Raw genomic sequence first — 9,789 nt, 5'->3', positions numbered from 1 at the left:
AAATGAAGGTGGTGGAGGCAACGACAGTTTACTGTTGTGGCAATGATCCTCGCATGGTAGCCAAAAATATGCCATGAATGTTAGAAATCTTACTCACTTTTATCTAACAACCTCACTTTTAGAGAAAATTTCAAATAAGGACTCGAAGTTGACCAATTTTCTGAAATAAGCATCCGAAATGAATTTTGTGTCAAATAAAGACCTAAAATGGACCCAGTGTCTCAAATAAGGACCCAAAGTGGTTGAATCAATTCCAAAGAAGAACCCGAGCTTGTTGGTCAGCCATGATGTGACATTTCCGACGACCGGAGTTTTGGCAATTTTGTCAAAAAAAATATAGGGAAAATTAACAAATCCTAAAACATAAAAAACCTAGGTTTTCTACGGTCTCCCTATTCCTTGTACCCATCCTCTGCAAAGTAAAAGACCAAAGTTCTCCCCATTCCTTGTACCCATCTTCCGCAAAGTCGAAGACCCAAATTCTCCGCCGGTTGAGGCACGAATTCAAAAACAAGAAGAAAACCAGATGCTGCTTTCTTTGTTTACGGAGACACATATTCTCCGATGGTCAAGCAAAGTGAGGAGAGATGAGAATCGAGTTGCAACAATGATCGAGCAACGATTTGGTTGAGGAGCAGCGGGGGAGAAGAAAGAAGAAAACGTAAACATCTAAATGAATAACCTAAACTTAATTAATTCCAACAATTATTTTCCAACAATTAATTAATTGGAATGATTATAGGGCAGAAATAGAAAATGCAAGAATCAATGTTTACTAAAATGTCTTACCACCAGCAAAAGTATTATTACATTCCAAAGAATAACAATCATATGTGAGTAACTCGAGTGGTCAAGAAGGTTAGACTTATGCTAGGTGCTCCGTCCGTAGCCGCGTCTCAGTTTTAAGCCTAGGCACAGGAATGGAGGCAGCTTCTGGGGTTAAAACAACTAAAGCTTTTGACATGTCATGCTATTGAAGGTTCATGTTGTGGTGCATTTGCTTCTCTTGAGTGAACTCTTTCATGTTAAGTTTGATTGTAGGAATTTCATTGGAATCATCTGAAAACATATCCTCCATGTCAATTTCTGGTATCAGAGTATAGTCTGGTTTTGGTTGTGGGGTCGCAGGTTCCTTCACAATAGGTTGACAGTTATTTGCTCCTAGTTTTACTTCTTGTTGCTGTTCTTCTAAGTTATGCTTTGCTAGTGATAAAGACAGTGGTAAAGACAGAGGCCATGTCTCGCCTATGTTTTGGCTGGCTATATTTTTCTCATTGCATTCGCTCTGCTCTTCTCCTCTGGCCTAGGTAGGGCAAGCCTTACACTACACAAAATATGAGTGATGAATTCATGAAAAAAAACATGTGTTCTTGTCTAGTGATATTGCAATAATGATATTCACACTACCTATTGCTATTGAAGTATCATCAACTAATTAGAATTGGATGTAGAATGTCCAAGTTGCATTTTCGAGATTTATTATCTTCCTTATAGACCAACTAAGCAGGTGCATCTATTATTGGTATTGTTTTCCTAGGCCATACTTTTCAACCTTTATTATTATGCATCTAAAATTCTTGTTTTGGAAGTAGTGGTTCTGCTTGGGTGGAACTTCAATGTGGTTGTGTTCCCGGTACACCAACATAAATTGTAGGAGACCATGATACCTTGCATAAGCACTTGCAAAGTGTTTGCATTCTCCTCTCATAGGACAAGCATTGCAATTTAATCTCTTTTTCGTACATAAAACCTGCATTAATCTCACAATGTTTATTACTCTCAACAGCCATGAGTACTGTACTAAGGGGGAAGTGGGGAGAACATCTGAAACTGAATAATATCACACATTTCCAAATGTTATCATCTAGTAATGCAGCTCATATCTGCATGAAAAGATTTCGTTAATTAACTGATTGTCATAAATTCAATCTAGAGGTACTCGGCACCAAATTAGAGGATAGCATCCTTACAATGTTCTCTGATCGAGCTTGCACAATCTTGGCCATAGATATTATTGTATAGAATCTATGTCAGGATAGCTGTACAAACCTAAAGATTAGTTTGACGAATTAGTGGCTGGATAATACTTCTAGTTCCAAAGTTCCAACTTACACAATCATGGCCATAAATATTGTTCAATAATATCTAAGACAGACTAGCTGCACAAACCCAAAGATTAGTTTGCTAAATCAATCAATAAGTGCATCGATGATACTTACAGTTATAACAGATGAAACTGAAGTAACTCCAGCAATGGTTGTAGTGGTTAGAGGTGAGCGGTTCCAGGTTCCGTCTGGAACTTGGAACCTACCCTCGGATACAGGTTCCTCATTTTGAGGAACCTGGAACCTACCCGTGGGAACCGAGAACTTGGAACCTACTCTGTCACAGGTTCCAAGGTCGGTTTCCAGGTTCCAACATGTTCTTTTTTTTTTTTTTTTTTTTTGTTCTTTTCAGATTTGAACTATAACATATGCGCACGTTACCCAAAAAAACTATAACGTACGCGCACGTTACAAAAAAAAAATATAACGTATGTGCACGTTACAAAAAAAAACTATAACGTGCACGCACGTTACTAAAAAAAAATATAACGTATGCGCACGTTACCCAAAAAAACTATAACGTACGCGCACGTTACAAAAAAAAAACTATAACATATGCGCACGTTACCAAAAAAAAATATAACGTATGTGCACATTACAAAAAAAAACTATAACGTACACGCACGTTACTAAAAAAAAATATAACGTATGCACACGTTACCCAAAAAAACTATAATGTACGTGTATACTACACGGTAACTTCCCATTGACATGTTAACTTGATACATTAACTTCGTACTGCACAACAATAATAAAATATAATTAGAAATTTCAAAACAAATAGCAAACTAGAAAGTAGAAATAAAACACCACTAGAACAAGAATGTCTAGAGGTACAAGTTTTGAAAACAATTTCGATTAAACCCTTAAATGAACTCAGAAAATTCTGAAATTTGGATACGTTGTTTTTAAGACCTAGAGGTACAAGTTTCATGAAGAAATCGTAGTCCAATTCGTTCTGGATTAAAAAATAAAATCGATTTACTTTTCCTATTCTCTACTTGCACAGTTTTTAAAACATTTTTTGTTAAATAGGCAAATGAACTACAAAAATTACGAAATTTAAATATGTTGTAGGGAAGACATGAAGAGAGATATTTCATGCATAACACATTTCCAAAAGAACCTCATAAAAAATGATATAGTCCACGCATTGCAACTTACAAGATCCGAACACATCAAATTGCACAGTTTTAGAAATATTTCCGATTAAATACCCCAATGACCTTCAAAAATTATGAAATTTGACTATGTGATAGCCAAGACCATAAGGTATATACTTCATGAAAACATAGAAGTCAAATTCGTCCTAGATAATTAAATATGGACAGTTAAAATCCCTGTTCGTAGTACCGTAATTCCAGATCTAACCATCTCCAAAGGACCACAATTTCACCTACCTATTCTTGTTTTTCTTCTCTAAATTTTTGATATTTTGTACCTCAGGATGTCCTTTACAACTTTTGTTAAGAAACTGAAGTGAAATTTTGACAAAAAGGTTGCCTTACAGTCCATGCATTCATCAAGGGTCGGTCCCAAAATCTCCAGATACAGTCTTTCCAAAGAATAACGATTTCACCCACTTATACTTGTTTTTTTTGTCCCAAATTTGAGCATGTTATACTCCAAGAAATCCTTTACAACTTTCATTTAGAGGCCGAAGCCAAACTTCAACTAGAACATCACATACAAGTCACTAGAACATCCAAGGTTGAGCTTTTTCTGCCCTAAGTAACCGGTTTCGGTTTCGAAACAGGTTCCGGTTCCAAAACCGGTTCCGGTTCTGGTTCCGGGACCGGTTCCAGAACCGGAACTCCCGGTTCCTAGAAAAAAGGAACCGAACCGGACCCTCCTCCGATTCGGTTTCGATTCCCGGTAACCCGGGAACCGCGCTCAGCCCTAGTAGTGGTACCCTTCCAAGCCTCATAGCTACCTTGGCGACATTTGTGTCCACTTGTTCACAATGGCAGCTAGCTGACAAAATCTATCAAAATAATGAGGATGTATCTGGTTATGCGTTCGACTTACAGGGAAAGCTCAGTGGTGGAGTGTCAAAAGCTGCACGCACTCCACGCTCTTTTGCCCCAAGCCTCTAATGCTTAGCAGATATTCTCTACAAAACCCAAGTCAAACGTGATAACCTGAGAATCGAGGACAGTTCCATCTATATACCATCTATATATTAACTGACGAACTCACATTGACTTACCTCAAAATACTCTATAATAGCAATTATTGGGCATAATGCATGAAACTTACTTTTGAGTGAAAAAAGAAGAAGATATAAGCATTTGACTTCTATAGAACTACACTTGTAAATTATGCATTCTGCCATAACTTGCAAATGAAATCACAAGTGTTTTAGACCATACTTTGCTTTTTTAGGCGGGACATCCCTGAGCCATTCGAGATCAACACTTCCATGTTCACCCACAAGCCGATCGAGGAAATCCTACACTTGCAGCTCGTGATATTATATGAAGCATCTTCATGGAACTAATGGTAATTTCACTGGTGGGTTGTGTATTACCTTGATTCTTTCTGCAAGTACCTTATTCATTCCTCGTTCCTCCTTGACATCTGCATGTCTGATAGCTTCCCAGTCGGCAGAGTCCATTGTGTTTGATGTCCATACTCTTTTTTGTCCATTGGATTCTGCATGTCTTCTTAAGCTATCCTAGTCAAAATCTTCTTTTTTCTCCTTACCAGCATCCTTACCAGCACCTCTACTCTTCCCTTTCGAATTTGTTATATTCATCTTGTTTGAGTCATCAATCAGCGGAAGACCATGCTTAGTAGGGTGTGTATCTGAGGATTCTTGATCAGGGCCTTTGAAATGTCCCTTGTGCCTGTGCTTTCTTTTTCCCCTAAAAGTTCTAAGAAGTATACACATATCTGTATTTTGCTGGTTTCCCCTTGACACGCTGCTTGAGGTATAATCTCACCATCCCCAGGCTTGTCTTCAGAGTTTTCACCTCCTCTACAACTGTTGCATGGTTGATTATTCTTGATTGAATGATCGCACAATTCTTCACAAATCTCTGTCATCCTACTGTCTATTATAGAAATCCTTATTGTTGCTTCATCTTTGATAATGCAATAAGCTTTACTTCCCACCGAATTATTGATGTTGACAACCTCATTGGTTTCATTCTTCTTATATTCATTGTTGGTGATCCAGCTCTATCCACACACAGTATCATTTGGATTGTTTTTACTCAGGGGGTACCCCAGCTCCAAGATGTGTGTGTCTGGTTCATTGATAATTATTGCAGTTCCTTCATCAGAGCACATTTCAGGGATTAGATTTTGGGGAAATTGCGATGCCAGTGACATGAATGCCGAACTGGAAAAACAAGAAAACGGAAAGACAGGATCCTTTTCAATGAAAGATAGGAAGATCTCTAGAATACTGTATTAGAAAGGCCAATTTACCTAGACTGATGGTTTGCTACATTTTGAGTTAGAAAAACTCCTACAATTGAATCAACCATTGATCTTTTCCATGGAAAAGTGTTTGTCACTTGCAAAAATTCATGGGGTTATCTTCTTAAGCAGTTGGTGAAGTAAATAAGTAATGCTAAGACCTGTCACATAAGTGCAGTGAAGTTCTTGAATGCATGTTTTATAGTATTGGCACTTTGAATTTTGTATGGATTTAATGAATTATTTTTACAATTGCCTTTAAGGAACCTTTTTACCATGGATACAGTCTGTATATCTACCTATGATTTTTACAAGTAGCACTCCTGCTTTAACAGCTTTATAAAAATTTTTACAATTTCCCTGATATCCTCTTAATTCTCCCACTTAATGTTACTTAGCAAATGATGGGAAATGTATTGTCGTCAGTTAAAGGTCATTAAAGCTATCTCTTGGCGCTTTTGCAGTTTAGCAAGTCATAGTCCTTGTCTATGTTGATGGCATTACTTAGATTAGCATGCAATGAGGGGAGCCAGCAGGGATTACAAGCTTGCTCTAACGTGAATAATATAGTGTTCTCTCTATCTCTCTCTTAAGAGGCAGTTGGGGAAATAGATTAGTTGGCCGTGATCAGGAAAAACTTAATCAGCTTCTCTCAATTTGGTAGTAGGTGGACCGGAGTGGTTTGCGGATTGGTTTTGGTTTTGGGAGTGGCACGGAGCCTTTGAATATGGATAACATACCTTGTACAAGATGCATAGCGGCAACAAATAAGTCTACACGCCCTTGGAAGACTCTCCCTTCTTCCTCCCAACATCTTGCATTTTCTTCATCTGTTCCATCAATACCTTCACTAGAAAGAAACTGGCACATTCGGCTGGTTTCTTCATCAAAGTCAACTTTTGGCCGTGGGCTTGGCTTCTTCATTGGACCAAATGAATTGTTGATAAGCACTGGTTTCTTCATTGGACCAAATGAATTATTGATAGGCACAATGCTTCCATCCCTCGTATAGAGAACAAGTGCATCGTGTGCATTTTGACTTACATCAGTCTCTCTGTTGATATCTAGGTGCTCCCATTGTTTGATCACATCTACAGAGGCCATCTATCTCCACAATAAATTTATTTGAGTCCCTGTGAGAAAAGAAGAAATTGATTAATTTATACATTAGGGTCTCTCAACAAGGGTCTCTCAACATGGTTGTACTAGCAAAACCGAAAGGCTTCGTCACTTTTCGCTTAGGTACCTGAACTTGACAATATGTCAAAAGGACTTTGGTTATTGTGCATAATAGGTAGTCTAGGCAACTGCAATGCATTGGCCAAAGTAACGAGAGAAAGAGAGAGTACGGGCTGTTTTTTCAATGTCTTGGATGTCCAAGTTCAAGCCCTTCCTGCAGGACTTTTTGGGTAGTCGGTAAACTTTTAGATCCATCGAGGAGTCCTCAGCCCCTTCTCTGGATAAAGCTAGGGGTATCTCAACTCTTTTTCTCCTCGCATATTTTCTCTTAACTGGGGGCCTCCATTAGAAGGCTTTGAAGTTGTAGACCTAGAGTCATTTTCAAGTTTCCCTCTTTCACCACCTTCAGCTAGTGTTTTTTGTTCAAGCTCCTGATTTGGATGTCTCCATTCTAAGAGTCATGATTCTCCATCAATGTGGAAACAACTGAAGATGGCAACCCTATCACGGGCTCTTGGAGCTCTTAATCTTGTGCAACCATCTCAGGTTTAAGCCTCTCGGTGGCATATCTATCCACCTCGGCCAGGTCATGCTCAATCCTTTTCATAAGCACGTGTTGCCCATTTGAGAAGCAACTTTCTTTTCTGCCCTAAGAACCTTTTATAGGGTAATCGAGGCGAAATCAAGAGGACCTTTCAACATTGACGTCATATCTGCATCTTCAATTGCATTTTCAGTTGCATCTTCAGGGGAGGAGGGTAGTAAGTTCAAGTCACATACGTGACTTCCAGCATTGATAAACCCATCTGCATGACATGTCTTGCATAAGTTTCATATTAAGCAGCCAAGATGCAATCTTACTAAGTTTTGGGAAGGTTTGACACTACTCCTCTTTGACAATATGTCCTTAATTTGCACATTCAAATATTCTTATCAGAGTTAGGATGCTTAGAGTTAGGATGCTTACCTCAGGCATGAGCTTGAGCCACTCTTTTCTTCATATTCCTTAGCCTCCCTTCTCTTTTGCCTTTTCCTTTTGGCGCTGGAACGGGTAGTATCTCTTTTCAGCTTTGGCCTCTCGTCTATTCCTTTTGGTTTCCTTATTGTTCATTTTCGTCTCAATTTTCCACTACTTTTTCATTACAAGTGGAGGACATTGGACAGAAGAACTAGGTTGTTGCCTAGGGTGTGAATTGACCCTATAAGCTTGAAAAAATTGTCCCTTAGATGGACCAGGACCAATAAGGGGAAGTGAGGGAATTGGAAACTCGAGACCACTCGACCTCGACTGTTCTATGACCACGACCAGTTTCCATGGTCTCCATGGCCTAGAGCCTCAAAAGGTACATAGGAATTGTGATAAATTATTAGAGGAATATGAGGAGGGTGAAAAGGTAGAATATAAGATGGTGGTGGTGGTGAGAGGTTTGGCTGAACAAAAGTTTGAGAAGGAAAGGCAGTGGAGAGGGGGAGATGGTTGAGATGGTATTGCGGCTGAGGAAGACCTTGAGGAAGACCTTGACAGGTGTGTTTACGATAATTCCTTTGACCATCCATATCCATATGCATATCCATATCGTATATCCATCTCAGGTCTAAGCTTCTCGGTGAAATATCTATCCACCTCGACTAGGTCATACTCAATCCTTTCATAAGCACATGTGTTGCCCATTTGAGAAGTAACTTTGTTTTTTCTGCCCTGAGAACCTTTGCTGGGGTAATTGGGGCGAAATCAAGAGGACCTTTCAACATTGACATTGCATCTGCATCTTCAGTTGTATTTTCAGTTGCATCTTCAGGGGAGGAGGGTAGCAAGTTTAGGTCACATACGCGGTTTCCAACATTGGCAAACCCATCTGCATGACATGCCTTGCATAAGTTTCATATTGAGCAGCCAAGATGCAATTTCACTATGTTTTTGGAAGGTTTGACACTGCTCCTCTTTGACAATATGTTCATAATTTGCACATTCAAATATTCTTATTAGAGTTAGGATGCTTACCTCGGGCTTGAGCTTGGGCCGCTCTTTTCTTCCTATTCCTTAGCTTCCTCTTCTCTTTTACCTTTTTTCTTTTGGCGCTCGAGCGAATAGTATCTCTTCTCAACTTTGGCCTCTTGTCTATTCGTTTTGGTCTCCTTATCGTTTCTTTTCATCTCCATTTTCCACTCCTTTCTCATTGCAAGTGGAGGACATTGGACAGAAGAACTAGGCTACTGCCCAGGTGTGAATTAACCCTGTGAGCTTGAAAAAAATTGTCCCTTAGATGGACCTGGAGCAATAAGGGGAAGTAAGGGAGTTGGAAACTCAAGACCACTCGACCTCAACCTATGCTGTGACCACAACCAGTTTCAATGGCCTCCATGGCCTAGAGCCTCAAAAGGTACATGGGAGTTGTGATAAATTATTAGAGGAATATAAGGAGGGTGAAAATGCAGAAATATAAGGTGGTAGAATATAAGGTGGTGGTGGTGGTGGTGAGAGGTTTGGCTGAGCAAAAATTGGAGGAAGGAAGGCAGTTGAGAGGGGGAGATGGTTAAGATGGTATCGCGGCTGAGAAAGACCTTGACGGGTGTGTTTACGATAATTACTTTGACCATCCATATCCATATCCATATCGTATATCCATCTCAGGTCTAAGCCTCTCGGTGGCATATCTGTCTATCTCGGTCAGGTCAATGCTCAATCCTTTCATAAGCACATGTGTTGCCCATTTGAGAAGTAACTTTCTTTTCTGCCCTGAGAACCTTTTTTGGGGTAATTGGGGCAAAATCAAGAAGACCTTTCAACATTGACGTTGCATTTGCATCTTCAGTTGCATTTTCAGTTGCATCTTCATGGGAGGAGGGTAGCAAGTTCAGGTCACATACGCAGTTTCCAGCATTGGCAAACCCATCTACATAACATGCCTTGCATAAGTTTCATATTGAACAGCTAAGATGCAATCTCACTAAATTTTGGAAAGATTTGACACTACTCCTCTTTGACAATATGTCCCTAATTTGCACATTCAAATATTCTTATCAGAGTCATGATGCTTAGAGTCAGTATGCTTACCTCGAGCTTGAGCTTAGGCCGCTC

General features: G+C 39.4%; 1 pseudogene; it reads right to left on the bottom strand.

Moving 5' to 3' along the window:
- Positions 1-865: 865 nt before the first annotated feature.
- LOC104439812 lies at positions 866-4,998 on the bottom strand (annotated as a pseudogene).
- Positions 4,999-9,789: the final 4,791 nt, after the last annotated feature.

The sequence above is a fragment of the Eucalyptus grandis genome, chromosome 3, assembly GCF_016545825.1.
Source record: "Eucalyptus grandis isolate ANBG69807.140 chromosome 3, ASM1654582v1, whole genome shotgun sequence".
In the NCBI taxonomy this organism is placed as follows: Eukaryota; Viridiplantae; Streptophyta; class Magnoliopsida; order Myrtales; family Myrtaceae; genus Eucalyptus; species Eucalyptus grandis.
This window is presented reverse-complemented; position numbering and strand designations above follow the sequence as displayed.